Here is a 17,819-nt window from a genome sequence, read left to right as displayed (position 1 = left end):
AAAGGCTGATTTCTGCTGTTACCGCTGCCCACTTTGATCGGGCATGTTACAAACGTACGCGCCAATCGTGTTAGCCAAATAGGTTTGATCTTCTCTGTACGCTTCAAGTATTTACGCGGAGTATTATTTTCTTCATAAATTTCATTAGACATATAATAGAGATGTAGATATAATAAGATATTATTTAAACAGCCGCTATGTTTTTTAGAAATCACATTATTGACGCGAAATAATAATCCATGTGTACGTAAAATACGCGCGCAATTAATAAAAATATTCATCATATTTTTTGTAAAATATACATTATATTTTTACCGATTTTTACAAAATATAACAGTAAATACAACAAAAAAATATGTCGAATAATATGAGTATAAAAAATAAGTAGTAATGTTAATGCAAGTAACTGTACGGCAGACATTAAAATTGCATCCACATATCATATTTATTAAAATCATTTTCATTAATAAATGAAATTATATATATAACGGTAAACAACATTTTATTTAAGTAAATTTTATAATAAACATGCATTATAATAAAAGTTTGATAAAAACGTGCACGAGCGTCATTAAATATTTCTTAATAAATCCGAATAAATATCTTTATTTACAAAAGCGAGTTAACGCTGATGGCAATGTCGCTCCTGCCTGCCGTGTTATGTGACTGTATCACATAAAAGGGAGTTACGCGGAAGTTATATTTTACCGGAAAAATTGGGAAATTTTTCCCTCAATTTTATCGTTACAGAGATTATACTTTTTTCGGGGCTTATTCCCAGCGCCAATATTTACTCGTTTATAATATACATCGAAGCGAAAATGCTTTGGCCCCGGATGTGAATCTATTCGAAAATTTAGTCGCAGTAAATAAATATTTGTTTATCCCAACTCAAATATATTTCAAAAAAAAAAAGGGAGGTGCCAGCAGTATCGGGCATTTTTTATTTATCTGAAATATTTATCGCCGAACAAATGTGTAATTTCTACGATCATATTCGATAATCAAAACTAGATTAATCGAAAACTAATTTTTATTTAATGTAAGACTAGATCTTTTCAAGCTAAATAGATATATCATCCGTTTATAATAATCATAACTTATAACATATAATTATAACAGATAATAAAGTATATATGATATAAAGCAATTGTAAAAATAAATCTCTGTTATGTTTAATCATTTGCCTAATGTTCAATGCTAGCTTTTATATGTTTAAGAAACACGTAACAAGATATTCAATTATGATCGTTTCTTCAATTTTTCCTAGTTAGGAGTTTTCATTTGACTTCTTCCATATGCGATCTATTTTTACGTTTCTTCTTACTGGGCTTTACGAAAGAAGAAGCAGTGGAAAAACTTTAGCGCCAACAAGCAGGCGCGCGTAAAAAGCGGCACCTTCTTCAACGCGCGCGAAATGTTAAACAATAAACACTATACATTGTATACACAAAGGTTCAACGATTTAAACGCGAGCTCGCAATAGCCGGAAGCATTTTGCGCTGTTTTTCGACGGCGGGCATACCGCAATAATCCTCTTTTCCGGAACAACATAATAAGCGGTAACGTAAACGCGCACCGTTCTCGTCTCGCTGCTGCTAGGTGGCGGAGGAAAGACGGAGGGAGGGCAGTGATGGAAAGGGCCGTGGAATTTTTTCGGAGGCGGGAAGGAGAGGGGGGCGTTCAGGGCGAATTGAACTAACAAGGTCCCCGAGGGCAGTTTACGCCCGATGTTCCAGTAAACCCCAAACTGTCGGGGGATGATCGTTTGACAGCTTGCGCCGCATAACCCAGTGTCTATAAATTCACTTCCATACTAAGCTCTCATCGTTTCTCTAGCAACATCACTCTTGCTTTATTTGGTCCATAATACATATATAACCAAGAAAAGGAAAAAAGGAATAATCAAATAAATTGATGAGAAGTCTAACAGAATTGCTCGTCGCGGTTATGACAGTATTGTCTCAAGAAATCATGTTTTCAGCCTGTAACGCTATATTCATTCAGCTATTTAAAAAAAATACCTGTCTCCACGAGACATAATATTTAAATATAATAGTCATTTATTAAAAGATCAGTACGCATTCATCTCATTTAGTATATAAAACAATATGAGCTACACGGTTTCCCTAGGACGTAGATTTTCTTCGTTATTACACTACATTGCTTCACCAAGTCCTCTCTTGTGTTTCGCCGTAGTATTTCGGTAAGATTCCCCGGAAGCCACGTGACGGTGATCAACCTGCTCAGGGAGTCCTTCTCGGGTGTCCCAACAGTTCTTACGCGCGGCCCCGCTTAGGGTATTGTTCCGGCCGCAAAGCGCCCGGTGAGAAATGGGAGCCATAGATCCTCCGCATCTCAAGTAGGTGCGTTTCGTGGCAACGACCGAATGACCATTTGTTAAGCTCCTCTCCGGCTCCCACCGTCATCTGTCCGCCATCGGTCGGGAAAACAGCTTGCTACAGCAGCCCTCGGCTGTAGCAGTCGATCGTCCTCACTTTTTGCCGCCTGGGCTCGCGCCATTCTTGACAGACGTGAAAATTGTCCTTGAGGGAGAGCCCGTCGATCGCCGCAATAGGCCGCGCATCTCGCGGAGATGTTTTCGAGACCTGAAATAATCCACCTTGCGCTTTATTTCACAAACCAACTGTTTATGCGGTAGACATAACTTTGATAAATCTCACTCGTGCGACTTTTATATCTCATTTTCTTCCCCGCTTTTATTATCTTTAGTTGGTTGATTGGATTTCTTATTTAAATACACCTCATTTGTCTTCCGTTTACTTTTTTTTTTAGAATTATTCAGGTTATGTAACAAATTCGGAAGCGACCGATGTTTTGCGAGCGGGCCTCTTTTTCAGATGGATTTGCACTTTACGTTAAATGAACTACATATCGCGTTACTTACACAAATTTGCAGCGGGCAGCATGCGCATCGCGAATTCCAATTTCAGATCGGCCTTCCGTAATTTCCGGAAATTTTCAAAAATCGCCGCGAACTTCAATAAAGCCGTCGTAATTAATTTGTGATTATATCGTGAATTCCTGCAAATTCATGTTACGTTGCATAGCGCGATAGGAATGCAACCGACCTCAACAAGCCCCGATACGAAGTGCCTGATTTAGAGAGACGTATAAACGATATTTCGATACTATTTCCCCCGCGATACTTTCCAAATCGAATTGAAAGGTGCAAAATTGACAAGCGGCGCGGCGCGGCGTGCGCGCCGCGGGCTGCGATTTTTCCCCGGAATCGCCGTATCATTTTTCCCCGATAGTTTCGTTTCGCGAGAGAATGCGGAAAAATGTAACGCGCGCTCGCCCCTCAGATATGAAATACCGCCTCGTGCCGACAATCGACTTATTAATTATCGATCGCGCTCTCGTTGTCCTCGATATTGTAGATGCGCTGAAAACAGATTTTGATCATCCCGGGGGGGTTTTTAACAGCCCGACGCGTATAAAATTTATGCGCCGAGCCATATTTATTTCTATGCATATTTATTCGATGAATTTCATAACTAAATTACAGATCTATATGGCAACGGTTTGTTAACTTGATAGGTACTTGTAACAAAATATCAAACGTCAAGCCCCCCCCCCCCCCCCGTCCGTTTTACATACGCGCATAAAGGAGAAATATTAAAAATTTGCCTAATTATCCATTTCGTGATTAATTTTCGAATGGAATATTGACGAAAGCATTTACCACTTAACCTATAATTAATGGCTTAAATAACGCTTTTAACGTTGCCGCGATATCTTTCGATTGTGAGAGAATTTGACGTGAATCGTTTGTTTAATTAACGAGAGAGAGGTAATGCATTGTAGCGCTGATGTATGTATTGTAGCGGCATGCTTGCTCTGGTATATTGATATGCAAGATATATCTTGAGTTTATGGGGTTATTAAGGACTTCATCCGTGTCTCATGGCGGGATTACTACGTTATTATCCTTCGGTAAGTGGCAGGCAGGTTGGTCGGCTGGCTCTGGTCGGCCCCTTGTAAGGAAGACCAAACATCGTCTCCTCCTTACACGGTCCCTCGAGCTACCCTTCGCGCTACCAGTGAAACTATAGTAAGACATTCGCCCCCTCCAAATCCAGACTCCGTGTAACGGCATCCAGTTGTGAATTTGACCCTCGTAATTAATTTATAACCGTCGTTCTTGCGAAGCCAGTAAGCGAAGAGTAACTGACCTCGCGCGGGAAAACGCTCCTCGAACTCCGGCCAATTACGCTTACGATTCGTTTGATACGAATAATTTCGAAGACACACTCCCTGATTTGACTAATATTAGATTTAGTACTATTTATTGCATTTAAGCGTACACGATGTAATGATTATTTGTTTAGAATTTGCAAAAGCGATACAATACACAACGCGAGATTATTTAACGCGCATTGAATTACAGAGCTGAGAGCATTTAGTTAGAAGTTTATAATACTATAACTTATCTTCAAGTCTAGGAAGAATATGTATGTTGGTCTTAATGTTTTATTGAATCGCGTCAAGGAGACGCATGATATTATTATACTCGAACATAGTTTTCCGTGTATTTTTCGCCCACGACGATAGGGTTAACATAGAAAATTCGCGGGATGACAGGCGTTACGATCCCGCGGCGTCTTTCATATACCCATACCGATCGCTCCCGCGGGATTCCTCTAATGCTTCCGCTTCCACTCGGTGCACACGTAACCTCGTACTTATTACGAGCCTAATACAAATTCGACATGGAAGCGAGGAGTTGTTAGAAGGCGCCCGGTGGTGCGCGGCGGGACGCAGGAATCCATAGATCGCGGGGGCTAACAATCAGCCGTAAATTATGGTCTCAATATCCATTGTGTACCCTACTTGCTCTCGAGCGGGCCTAACCCCAAAGTCTGAGGCCAAGACTACCCACACCCCATCGGCGCGGTTCAGAGACTGGTTGGCTCTCTCACGGTTGGCCCGGCTGAACCGAGAGATATGTATATTAATGGGGCAATCTTACATAGTTTTGTTTACCTTGCCATTCTCCCAGTACGTATACAATTACTATCCCCCGGTCCCTATGGTGCGCTGGCACGAGAGCCGCCTCCGTTACAACCCCTTCGGACTGCGCCGGCCTCCGACCTAACTAGTTTCCGCCGACGTCACTATCGCGCTCGGCTGCCGTCCTGTTCCTTCCTGAAGCACGGACGAACTTTGTGGAGAATATTCACTATTATTTGCGATAGATTAGGCGAGACAGAAAACGTTAAACTCTCAAGAGTTTGCTTTGAAAGTGTTCATATGTGCATCTAATGTTTGTAAGCGCGGATTTTTTTTTTGTAAACGTATTATTGGTTTATTAATGTAACGCGTATTTTTACATGATTGTATCTTGTTCTTGATAGAATGTGTCTTAATTGACTTTTCAGTAATGGCAGTCAGTTGCACATAGAATAAAATATTGCTAAAAATAGCCATTTATATAAATACAGGAAAATTTGACAAAGCAAAGTTGCAACAGCAAGAATAAACGTAAACTTTTTTCGAAATTATTTATATAATTCTTTATAGATTTCTAATGCATTTTTAAAGTATCCTCTTTTAATAAAATATTACTACAAATCTGAATTATAAGATTCTTTAAAACCATGTTTTATCCCATTTTAATGTAACATTAATTAATTTTCTAAGAACGATTATACATACTAAATCAGATAAGACAAATTTAATGGACCATATTAACCTCTACAGATCGGTCCCTTTTTTGGACGACCTTTTTAGTTTAAGTGCTAGAACATTTTTGTCCTTGTCAGTGGATTGAACTACGAAGAAGACGGCGCCACTCCAGCGCTTAATATTAGGCTTCCGGTTTTGTAGAGGTTTAATAATGTATGCGCATCAATATTACTAATCAATAAAAAAAATGCCACGCTGAAGAGAAACCGCGCTTTTTCTGCGAGACATTTCAAAGCCGACGCGATGCAACAGGACGCGACCGATTCGCCGGAGTATCCCGATATCGTGGAGATTTAGTGACGCGCGTCAACGCGTCTGCAATACGTTCAAGCTGCTGACGGCGACGATCGAGGTCGAAGGATGCTATTTTTAAAAACTACACCGGTCGTTGTGACGATATTCCGATCCGAGAGAGAGAGAGAGGGGGGGGGGGAGGGAGGGAGAGAGAGAGAGAGAAAGAAAGAGAGCCAGCGCGCGTATCCGATAAAAACGAATTCCGTTCTTGAAGGGCTCAAACGCCGCGCCGATGAAAATCCATTCTACGGCGCGCCGGCTTTCAGCAAAGAAAATATTGTCCGCGGCGCGGGCGGGGGCGCGGGCATGGACGCGGGGGCCGCGGAGCGATCGCGGCACTTTTCACCTTCGCTCTTCCACCCCGGTTTTTAATTCCGTGCGTGGCACACGGCCGCGCGCGCGGCGGACCGGCTTTGTAGCAGAATGTACATTTCTCCCGCTGAACAACCTCATTTGTGTAATCCCCGAAGCTTCGACAACAAACTGTCTGCGGCATCGGAATGGCGCTGGGGGTGCACGGGGGTGTGAGCACGACATTAACGTACTTTGTAGTTCAGCTCTCTGCGGCAGTCGTCCTTCTCCGCCCCCCTACCCACGCGTTCCACTTCCCCGCCGCGCCTCCCTTTACCACCAAGGTTCCGTCGTCCTGGATGAAATTGCGATTGTAATAGCAATTATCTTATTTCTACTATTGCTTCTTTGTACTTCGATTCGCGACATACGGACTTGGTGCTGATGGTGCAAGCACCGGGAGACATAGGAAGGGCCGACGGGGCGCGGGGTGGTGCGCGGGAGGGACGAGGGGGTGGTTCGCGAATGGAATTAAATGTTCACGGGATAGCTCGGGGAAGGACCGTGACGCAATTTAAGTCGCGCGGTATTTGCCGGAACGGAATGATGGGGCTCTTTCAAAGTCCCAGCATTACGCGCAATAGTTATAACGCTTTTTTGGTATTGTTGCGTTTTTCGTTTATACTTTTTCATGCGCACCGCTCGCGCTTTTAATACGCGTTGCATTTGAAAGGTCGGTCGGAGCTCTGTGTGTGTGGTAGGAGAGAGAGAGAGAGAGACTCGCGATTTTTATTGGCCGCTTAAGGGGGTCCGTGTGATGGGAGGAAAAATATCGAGAGAGAAACTAATTATGTCTTTTTTAATTATATGAGTTTTTACTGCAGTATTTAATTTTATATATTGTGTGACGAGAAGATTTTATAAATGCCGTGTGGCAAAGATATTACAATTTTTTATAATGTCGCGCCATATATTTGTGAAAATTATTACATTGACGTTATATTTGCGCTGATTATGTCAATGCAACAAAATTCTTTCGACTTTTTAAAACAATGGATATATTATCTTTAGAAAACACATAAATTTCATTGAACTCGGTATAAAGAATTTGAATTAAGAAATTTTCTAGATAAATTGTGATTTATGTTAAATAAGCATAAAATTAAAAACATAATAATAAATAATAATATAAAAAGGTATAACGAAACAGTAATCATATATTAATAATTCTAATGTTTTAAGTGTGGAATATTTTTAAATTTTTATACAACTCGCGAGAGAGATACCAAATCCTTATCCTTATCTTTTTTCTTTATTTCAAAAATTGGATCAAACCTGTTCTGTTCAAACTATTCATCAGATAAAATATCGATTACTTTTGCGACAGAAATGAGACGTTCTGAAGACATTCTGATATATATTACTGTTGTTTTAAGATGCAGCTACAAACTGAGATCGAGGCCAAATCGCCGTAGGAAAAGCTGCATTGCGACGTCGAACGCTAGAGGTTTGGGAGGGTGGGGAAGTGGTCGGCGGCGTCGACAACGAGAGATTGACTTGAAGGCTGTGCGCGCTGCGCGGGGGTGGCTCGCGTAGGGGTTGTCGGCACGGCGCGCGGCGCGGCGCGGCGCGGCGCGGCGTGGCGGTTCGAGTCGGATAAACGGTCTCAGCTCGCGCCGCTCGGCCTGAAATTCGCCCGAAGTAATCAATATTATAGCTCGCAAAGATATATGCGGGAGGATGTGAGCAAACACAGTGTACACACGTGCATTGTTACATGGCCGGGGGAGGTGGATGGGTATAAGGAGGGGCTGCCGGGAGAGATGGAGACTACGTGGGAGGAGGTGATGAAGAAGGGGGCTGAAGGGTGCCACGGGGTTCTCGCAGAGAGCGGAGAGCCACGGTTACGCGCGGGGGAGGCTGGCGGGAGGAGGGCGGTAGGGCCTGAATGGAGGAAGGAAAGGGGTGGACAGCCGGACAAACAAAACCCTTGCTGCTTCATTTCTGCCCGTCTAGCCAGACACCGACCCTTTATACGCGCGCGCTTCCGTCCTACGCTCGCCGTCACCCCTGCCCGATGCGTGATGGACTCATACCACTCTTTCGCCGAGCGACGTTCCGAGACGAACGAGACTTTCTGCCGCGATACTTTTCGAGTTTGTTAATTAACGGCACCGCCGCGGCCGAGTCGAAGAATGCGTTGTAATGGCTTCGAATGGGATTGATAGTCTCAAACGCGGAGTATTGTTCTTCTCGCTGCCTGCCGGAATGAATATTGCGGGCTGGCTTGTCGTCACGCGCATTGTGAAAGACGTGGAAGGTTAGGGACGTGTTGTACTCTTTCAATATTTTATTTATTCCAAATATATGTCTCGATTCACGTTAATTTCTAATTTTGAGAATTCTGAGAAGGTATATACATGATTTTTTACAACTTCTCTATGGATTTTAGGTTATGTCTTTAGATTATTTTAATATAGAGATAATGCATCGAAAGATTATGTATGTAATAAAAATATTTAAAAAAATAATAAAAATCATACAAAAAGAAATAATATTTTATGTATAACAATTAAAATATGAATTTACGGCAATTAATTTCTCTGTACATGTTTAATTTATTATTTAATTTTTATTTCAGGTCAGTGGTGTATACTTCCCTGGCTTCTGAGACACAGTGACGTGGCTTGTTGATGTGAGTGAGAGTACTTTTCGTAGTTGATGTGTATCTAATACATAAAAGCTTTCGCAGCTTATGTAGAATGCGAAAACTTTTATTACTTGCTTCCTTATTGAGCATATATATTTAAAATTTAATGATTTTAGACGACGCATAGCCTTTTAATCATAATAAGATATTAACGAAACTGCGGATCGATTACACGAAGATTTACGTAAAAGTATAGATTGTACTAATTCAATTTAAGTATGGCAATAAATAATGTAAAACAGGTAGATAGAGTTTCGTGAAAACAAAACTAAAGTTTCATTTTGATATATTCTGAACCGTATTAATGGAAATTCTCATTTTATGATATAATCCCAGTTTTCGGGATTATGAATCTTGCAGAAAAACGAAATTCGAACCATTGGATAGTTAAAACGCATCGATTTGGACATCTAAAAGAGAACCAATGGAGCTCTGTTGTCAGTTTTAGATCGACGTCGCGACTCCTTCTGAATATTTAAACAACAAATATTAAAACTTTTGTCGCGCGGCGCAGCGCGGCGCGACGCGACCCGAAGTTCTCCCAGTCTTCGTAAACTCGCGATCAGAGATCACCCTTCATATGCGACGACCCTAAAACGTTATGGGTGTTGACGGGCGAGCGTTGTCAAAATTTCGGCGTCGTACAATCCTCCCCCGTTGCATATAAGGAGTCACGATTTGGGCGAGTCGAGGGTAAGGAGGATGCCGCGCGCGCGAATATTCGGATGACATAATACTTCTTAAGTCGTAAACCTCCCTTGTTTCTTGGGCTGAGCGGCATTCCTGAAGTTTCGTATCGGCAGTCGTACAACAAACACGATTATCGATGTCTCGTTCGTTCCCCCTAAAGCGAAAGGGAGGGAAAACGGCACCCTCGGATCCCACGTGCTGCTCCTTTCAACCCTCTCTCCCTATCCGCGCCGCGTATTTTACGTCGTCGTTTTCCGAAGGATCCTTCTCCCACCGAGATCTTTGGAATTATCGTTTTCGCATCGAATCGACGGCGGGTATTATTTTGCAAACAAAATTGTGAATTTGTTTAAAGATGTTTTAAATTGCGTAAACCGATGTAAATTGTAAAACCATCGATAGGAAGATAATCTTATTTTTCTAAATAAATTTATTAATTTTAGCTTGTATATCATTAACAACAATATTTTATTTTTATTAAGAAAATTATTTGTATAAAATTACTTTCTTCTATTCTAGTGTAGAACCATTTACTCTTTTATATACAATGTTGACTATAAAAAATTAAAATTCTCGTGTGAGATACCTCTATATGCACAATCTGTACTTCTCGAAATAATATTCGAGAATGGAGATTAATAATATGAATTAAACTAAAACATAGCTTTATTTTTTCGTCACTTGTTTTGACGCATATCTGTATATAGGATGTCAGTATACGAAGCGCTATACGGAAGTATTTTGATTCATTTCTGGATCAACACGTTGTTCATTGGCTATACTTGCTCACGCAGCACATTAGTATTTTAGCTAATTAAAATGTAACTGAAATTGTAATTATCGATGCGGTATAACGCGTAGGCGGATGTTACGGCCGGAAGTTAGCCTGTTCTACGTTGTGCAGTGTATACTTTTGCCTGCTTGGCTCGCGAATAAAGGGAAATGTCTGATTGTGTGTTCTAGAAAAGCAGATGTACTGATAGTTTTTCTCCACAAAAGATGTTTCTGCCAATTAATTTATCTGCCACGCGCGAGTCGTTCTTATGCTCTCTCTGTCTCTCTGTCTCTCTTTCTCTCTCTCTCTCTCTCTCTCTCTCTCTCTCTCTCTCTCTCTTTTTCCCTCTCCTCCTCTCTCTCTCTTTCCCTTTCTTCCGTCTTCCTCAAACCGCCTCGCACATAATTTAAATAAAAAACATTTGGGATATTCGGAGAAATTCTGTGAAATATATACATATAGGAAGAATATAAACAAAATACAAAAATTATGCATGAAAAACATTCGCTTCATTGTATAAGTACATCCCCGGAATATTTTATATATCATTCTATTTAATTGTTTTCCATCGCGCGTTAAAAAATTGCTAAATAATAACACTGAGAAAAATATTCCTGCAAGTGAAATTTAATTATTTACGCGAGCATACGATATTGTTTGGAGTTTATATGTTTTAGGATCAAAGTGTGAAGGTTCGTTTTTTTTTACATGACCATGTTTTTTTTACGTGTACATAATCGAAGTTTAGAGCAAGTACATATTTAATGATGACACATATCGAGATGTGTTTTAAGCAAAATTTATTTATATATCTTATTTATCTTTTTTTGTGGTTTTAAAGACACTTGTTATGTAAGAATAATATATAATTTCGCATTTAATTCATGCGATTAGAGCTAGTTACACTTTAATTCGATGTACGGCCAAATAGTTTCATCAATCGCTCTATTTAATCAAGTAGCCAAGTTAGTTGCTAACATTAAACGCATTCCCGATATTACTAAGATACTAATTATTTGCTGTTGGGCGAGTGGGGGCTGCTTTATCCTCTTGTATATGAATGGGTGCAGCGCGTTCCTGCCTGCTCGCGTAGTAACCGCATAGAGGGTGGTTTCGGATGAACGCTCGGGATATTGCTTGCGTTATTGAGCGTGTTAATTGATATTTCTTTCGTTCGAATTTATTTTTAAAAGCGCGCAGAGCGGCTGGGAGCCGCTTTCCCGCCTCCGGGAAATTTGCGTTTTCCTGAAACTGATAATAATATATATCGCCGATATATCATTATACCTTTGTCCTTTGTGTTCTCGCAGTGACACCAAGTGCTGACGACAATTAACATTTTTACATTATTTATTCACTTTTGTAGCCTGCACGCGCGGCACGATCAGGCGACTGAAAATAATTCGCGCACTTGTTCTCCTTTGTACTAATTATAAATAAATATTTTACACAACTGTGTGAAAAAACCAGCTTGGCGGAATGGTAGATATTACATAACAATTCCCGCGCCGATCTCGGTCGTTATCTATAATTGACTTCCTTACGTATACGTATTTATTTCAGTAATCGCAATGTATTTTTTTTCTTTCATCTTATTTTAATATATTTTCTCTTCTGTTAATAAAGGAATCCACGTTGCTCGAAACATAGAAAAATATTAGCCATTTATTTCGCGATATGCATTGTGTAATACATGCATTGTATAATACGAAATACATCCCGTTCCAATACCATTGGCGAAAGATATTATATTAGTTATTTGCTACTCTTACTATATATATATATTGAAGACGAATTAAAATCAGAAGACGGAAATAATAAGACGTTGTTAAGTAAGTTTCGTGAATATGGAATGAAATGCATATATTTAACATTTAATATTTTAACAATTTATGATATAAAATTATATTTATTAATCTGTCACTACTTCCATGACATACATATTTTATATTATTTTATTATCTTTCGACATTACAATTGTCCAAGTTGTTAAATGAGAATTAAGGTTCCGAATTCTAAATCTATCGCGATCGATTGCAAATTAGAAGTAGTAATAAAATTGATTTCGACGGTAACGGATTAATCGATTGCACGGGAGCGCATTTCAAACGATCAAGATATAACCTGGCTGCCTATGATCAACGTCTGGTTAAACAAAAATGCGAATAGCAGTAATAAATGCTATTATCGGACATTGTGACAATCGTTTGCGAGCCACTCCAGCAACGCGAATGTACTGTCCATTTAATTTCTCGGCAAACAATGGGATGATTACGCACCGATTATATTGTATCAGAGGGCAGAGATGCGCTGGGAATTCCGTGGTCAATCGTTCTATTAACTGCAATAAAAGTAACGAACAATCTTAATTGTAAAAGGCAAAATTTTGCATCGTTATGGCACATGTAACACATGTCTATGTAAATGTAAAAAATAATGTCAGCGTCAAGAAAACCCAAGAAGCATAACTTGAGCAGAACGTCAATTATACAAATTTACTTATGACAAGACAAAACATGAAAGAAGTCTGAATAGATTTAATTATTATTAACATTTTCGAAATACATGTATAATTAAGTGTGAATGACTAAGCTTTTATTTTTTCTTGTTACGATTATGTGGTTAATTAAAAATCCGGATAATTCGGTATTCTAGTTTATTAATTACAATTCGTTAAATTAGTAGATTAAAAAAAGATTTGGAGAGTAAAAGCTCATATTCGTATTTTTTTACTCTTCTCATATAAGTCAGCAAACTGTCAAATTGAAGCATACGGTGCATTTCCGCAGAATTTTTCTCATTAAACACTAAGAGCCTATCGCGCCCTATTGAAGAAGACATGGAGTGAATACGGTGGATGTAGCTGTGCGAAATAATGCTATCAATATATAAAAAGACGATCCGCCGCTGCCCGGTAATAGAAACCGATTTGTCAGGGTGCCTTTACATTTCCACGCAGCGAGTTTCGCATCCGATAACCCGTTTTATCCCACGGGAGCCCCATATCCTTCTACCATCTTACCAATCCCAGCCGACGAGAGTCAGGGAATCACCCCCTTTTCACAAACCCTGTCGCGCGACGTGAGTGCGTGTCCGAGCTCGCGCCTACGGCCGCCTCCGATTTCATCTTTCTTGCCTAGAAAGTCGAATAGATAGGGGAATCTTGTAAAATGGCCCGATGAAAGACAAATATTACCGGGGATCACGCGGACGAAAGACGCGATTTATTTTGTGGGATTCTGCGTGGCCGACAGTCGCGAAGAGATTTCGGCGACTACGAGATATACACGGATTTAAAACTGGTTACAACACCAGGTTGAAGTTAAGGCATTGCGGGCGTAACCGCAGCGCCTGATCTTTTCATGATTAACAATTTTCAGAGTGAATTTTATGATGCAAATAACATTTATCTTCCAATCATGCGATTAAAATGATATGTTCTACATCGTTAGTTTTATTATATTATTGCATATATATATATATATATATATATATATATTTCGTAAGTTAGGATTAAATATTGTATCAAGTGCACGTACAATCATAGTTTTATCACCCTGATATACATTTTTCAGCCCAAGTTAATGCTCTGAACGAAATTAAGTGCATACGAGTAAAATTTCCAAAATCCAGACGAGAAGTGGTAATATACTCTCGCGAGTCTGCGGAACACAGAAAACCACCGATTCATTGCAGGAAAATGCGCGCGTATTCAGAAATCGGAGCATATTTCCGTTGCACCCCCCCCCCCCCCCCAGAGAACCAAAGGTTCGGGGGGAAAAGCGAGGAGAGGAGGGGAGAAAGGGGAGATGGAAAAAAAGAAAACGATCTCCGCGTCCGCGCGTATACGCGCGCGCGTTAACCCTCTACCTGACAGAAAATTATAATTACGAGCCGCGGGGTGCGTTCGCGCGGCATAAAAACTTAAAGCAGTGCACAGTGCCGTGTCGTCGCGCCATTCGACGCCTGTATTTCGGCGGTGGTTGGCTCGGCTCGGTTCGGCTCGGCGTGGCGCGGCTCCGCGCAGCTCGGCGCGGCAGGAGCGGCTGTTAATTGAAAACTACCGAAAAGCACAATTGCGCGAGAATTATTTCTATTCATTAGCCGGATGGCGTTGCTCGCCCGCCTCGCCTCGGTCGGGCCGCTGACCAGCCGCCGAAAAACTTTTCCTCGGCCAGCCGCTTTTTTTTCTTTCTTCTTCATCTCCCTCGCGCGTCGCAGCCACCCAGCACCAACCCTTCTCGTGCTCTCTATCCGACCGGTCGCGCGCGCGTGTGGCGTAATTATGTAACATAAATACAATCCCTGCCGCGACGTAATTTTTGCGGTATAAGCTCAAAAGCTCGCGCCATCCCTCGCATCACCACCCCTTCTCCCCAAACCTGGCGGCACGTACGGCGGCGGCGGTGGTGGTGGGCCCAGCTCTCTCTCCGCGGAGGGCTTTTTCCAGGAACGCTTTCGCAAATCAATTTACGGCGTAACGCGGCCGTTCTCATTGTCCGCAGTAGTACCCGACGGCCGCCTCGTGGCTAAACCTTTTGTAACACCGGCGGCCATTGTTGTGACAGAAAATTATATCGTAATGCTTATTTACGGTGAACATTCCGGCAGCCCAGGGCCCCTTTGTTGGCTCTTGTCAAGTACCAAATGTAAATGCGTTTGTAATGCCCAACCGCGACCCTCGACTCTCTCTCTCTCCTCGGGTTTGTAGATTTTGTTTGATAATTATATACGCGGTCGTATTTCGAGAGGGAGTGATCCTCGACGTCGCGTCGCGTCGCGTTGATCATTTACCAGCGCGCGTCCGAGCGCGATTTTCTGAACGAATTTTCATCGTCGCGTCACCCGCATGTGTTGTTTTTGCGATACGAGAACGCCTACGCGCATTCACTCGCGCATCTATAAACCATTATTGTCAGCAAAAATATTTTCATACTCCAAGGATAGCAAATCTCAGCGCGGATAATGCTTTCTTTCTTTCAGGCGGTTGAGATTGTTGCCGGAATGATTTATCGTGCAGTAATAATTGCCAAGTACAGATATCGAAATTTCTGTTGAATGAAAACTATTATTGTAGGCATAATTATTTTATTTTAAATACTATAAGTAATAAACATTTATTAATTTCATTCTAAATTTCTTCGATATATTTTTATTTATAACGTATAATTACTTTTAATTATTTCTTAAGAAATTAAACACATAAATATTGCCAAAAAAATTTTATATAAAGATAAACAATCTTGTAAAAATATTTTCTCTTTACATATCATTGTTAATAGTTTATATTTTATTGATAGGCGATAATTGCAAATAATTACATACGTTAATGTATCTGTAAACATTTAGTTAAACATTTCACGAAGGCGTCGAGACCTCAGTCTTATTTTTACGCGATTTAGGCGTGATCCCGAATAGGCCTAGCACTGGAATTGCTCGAAAGACGCTTCTGGGAATTCCGAGGGGTATTTTCGCCAGTCAATGAATTTACAGCCCCTCTTTACCGAGTTCACCCTTAACCGCTTAACGAGAACTGCTTCGCGGCACGTGAGAAAAAAAAAGCTAACCTGTTTGGTGGATGGTGGTAGGAGGCGTAAGCGGTCTTGAGGGGTGAATTAGCCCGAAATAAGTGTAGAAGAGAACACTCGGGGCCGCCTTGGCGATAGAAACGAACACGTCGTTATACGGCCTACACGTACAAACGCGACGCACAAACGCGTGCCCGTGTGTATGTGTCGGACGCTGTCGAGCTCCATAAGAACATCGTGAGGGTGAGTTTTTGGGAAGAGATGACTAGAGGGGGTAGGTACGCCACGGTGAAGCGAGAGGGCGGAAAACGACGTAACGCGCATAAAGTAAATTGCCGCGAAATCTCGGCGAGCCTCAAGAACGGCGGTGGATAAGCGAAACAAATAAAATAAGAACGAGCCCGAGCCCGCGGGAGATAACGCGAGAAGGGGTAAAAAGGGCACGCGGGTAATATGATTTAAGACCGTAAGGTACTGCGCATTCAAAACACGAGGCATGACGATTTCCTTCCTTTCAACACAATTTTTATATCTCGGTAGCGCGAAGGATGCTCGGGTAATTATCATCAAATTGGGTTTAAATCTTATTTGGCATTTAATCGAACTAATTATACCGATAAATATTCTTCAATATTGATCATTGTACACTGAAAAAAATATTTAGATCCAAGAAAATATTTTTTCACATAATATGTGATTATATTATGTAAATAAGCCATTGGTACTATGTGAAAAAATATTTTCTTGGATCTAAGTATTTTTTTGTCAATGTAATTGTAACAGTCATTTGTAATAATAATTATAATATATACCACGTAGAAAATTGTCATTTAGTTTAAGTTGACAATTTTGTACAGAAAGCTTTACAGTTCTGTACAAACTCCGTATGACATAAAGAATTTAATTAATTACTTTAACTCTAATTAGAATCTTCTTCACCAATTTCTCAACATATCGTCGCGCTGCACGTCACGGCGTATAATTACAACGTAAGTGTTCCACTTTTCATCCTCGCAAAGCTCGTCGACAAGAATCTCGTAGGACGCGGCACAGAAGAGGTAACGTCCCATAGCAACAAAGGCGGCCTCGAGGACTTTCCGTCACGTGTCGCGCGCAAAAAACTAAGAGCCCCGTCTCGCGTGTGTGGGGGGAGGGGGAGGGAAGAGGCTCGCTTCAGGGGGAGCCCTCGAAAGCATCCGAAAAGAGATTTCCGCGGTGTGGGAGAAGGCGCACGGGCCAGACAGAGGAGACAAACGCGGAAAGGAAGAACGGATGTGCGGGCAGACGGACGGACAGACGGACGGGCAGACAGACAGACATGCGGGAAGGAATGAAAATAATAATACCCGGTGTGTGTGGCCCTGGGCCATAAGTGTCAGCAAGGAAGGAAGGCACGGCACGGCGGCGGAAAAGAGCGCGTTGAATTTGTCATATGTAAGTCTCACCGATCCCCCCCGGCCCCATCCTCGCCTTACGCACACGCGTGCGTAACCGTCGCCTGACGTGTCGTCCGCGAGGATTATTTCGAGAAGGCTTCGAGAATCGAGGGAAACTGGAGATTCGGGTCCTCTGCGATGCGGTGTCGCACGTTCCCCTCGCTCGTCCAACCCTCTCTTCTCACGTGATTGTGCCGGGCGAGAAAACGTCTCCGGGGTAAATCGAGATACCGAATTCTTCTATCGCCATCCTTTCGAACTGTGCGTGTTACACGCGCGCGATTATATTTCTTTCCGTTTTGCAGCTCTAAATCTAAATCTATTTTATCTTACGTCTCATTACACTTTAGCTAACTAATTGTAAGATAAACTTTTTTTATAAC

The 17,819-nt window shown here is 41.4% G+C and overlaps 1 protein-coding gene and 1 long non-coding RNA gene across 23 annotated transcripts in view; one reads left to right on the top strand and one right to left on the bottom strand.

Moving 5' to 3' along the window:
- LOC112459522 (forkhead box protein P1-like) overlaps nucleotides 1-17,819 on the top strand; it is a 288,209-nt gene that overhangs the window by 85,282 nt on the left and 185,108 nt on the right. For 2 of the 22 annotated variants that reach the window (XM_025023680.1, XM_025023679.1), the window contains exon 2: nucleotides 8,939-8,992. The exons of the other annotated variants lie outside the window; for them this stretch is intronic. The gene's annotated coding sequence lies outside the window, so the exon portion shown is untranslated. The remainder of the gene's footprint in view (nucleotides 1-8,938; nucleotides 8,993-17,819) is intronic. 22 annotated transcript variants of the gene reach the window in all.
- The window catches only part of LOC112459525, a 70,461-nt gene continuing 54,403 nt past the window's right edge, over nucleotides 1,762-17,819 (bottom strand). The window contains exon 3 of the long non-coding RNA XR_003041332.1: nucleotides 1,762-2,609. This is a non-coding gene — a long non-coding RNA (uncharacterized LOC112459525). The remainder of the gene's footprint in view (nucleotides 2,610-17,819) is intronic.

The sequence above is a fragment of the Temnothorax curvispinosus genome, unplaced genomic scaffold (assembly GCF_003070985.1).
Source record: "Temnothorax curvispinosus isolate PA1 unplaced genomic scaffold, ASM307098v1 QBEX01009885.1, whole genome shotgun sequence".
Classification (NCBI taxonomy): Eukaryota; Metazoa; Arthropoda; class Insecta; order Hymenoptera; family Formicidae; genus Temnothorax; species Temnothorax curvispinosus.
Note: the sequence above shows the minus strand (reverse complement) of the source record. Positions and strands in the feature narration are given on the sequence as shown.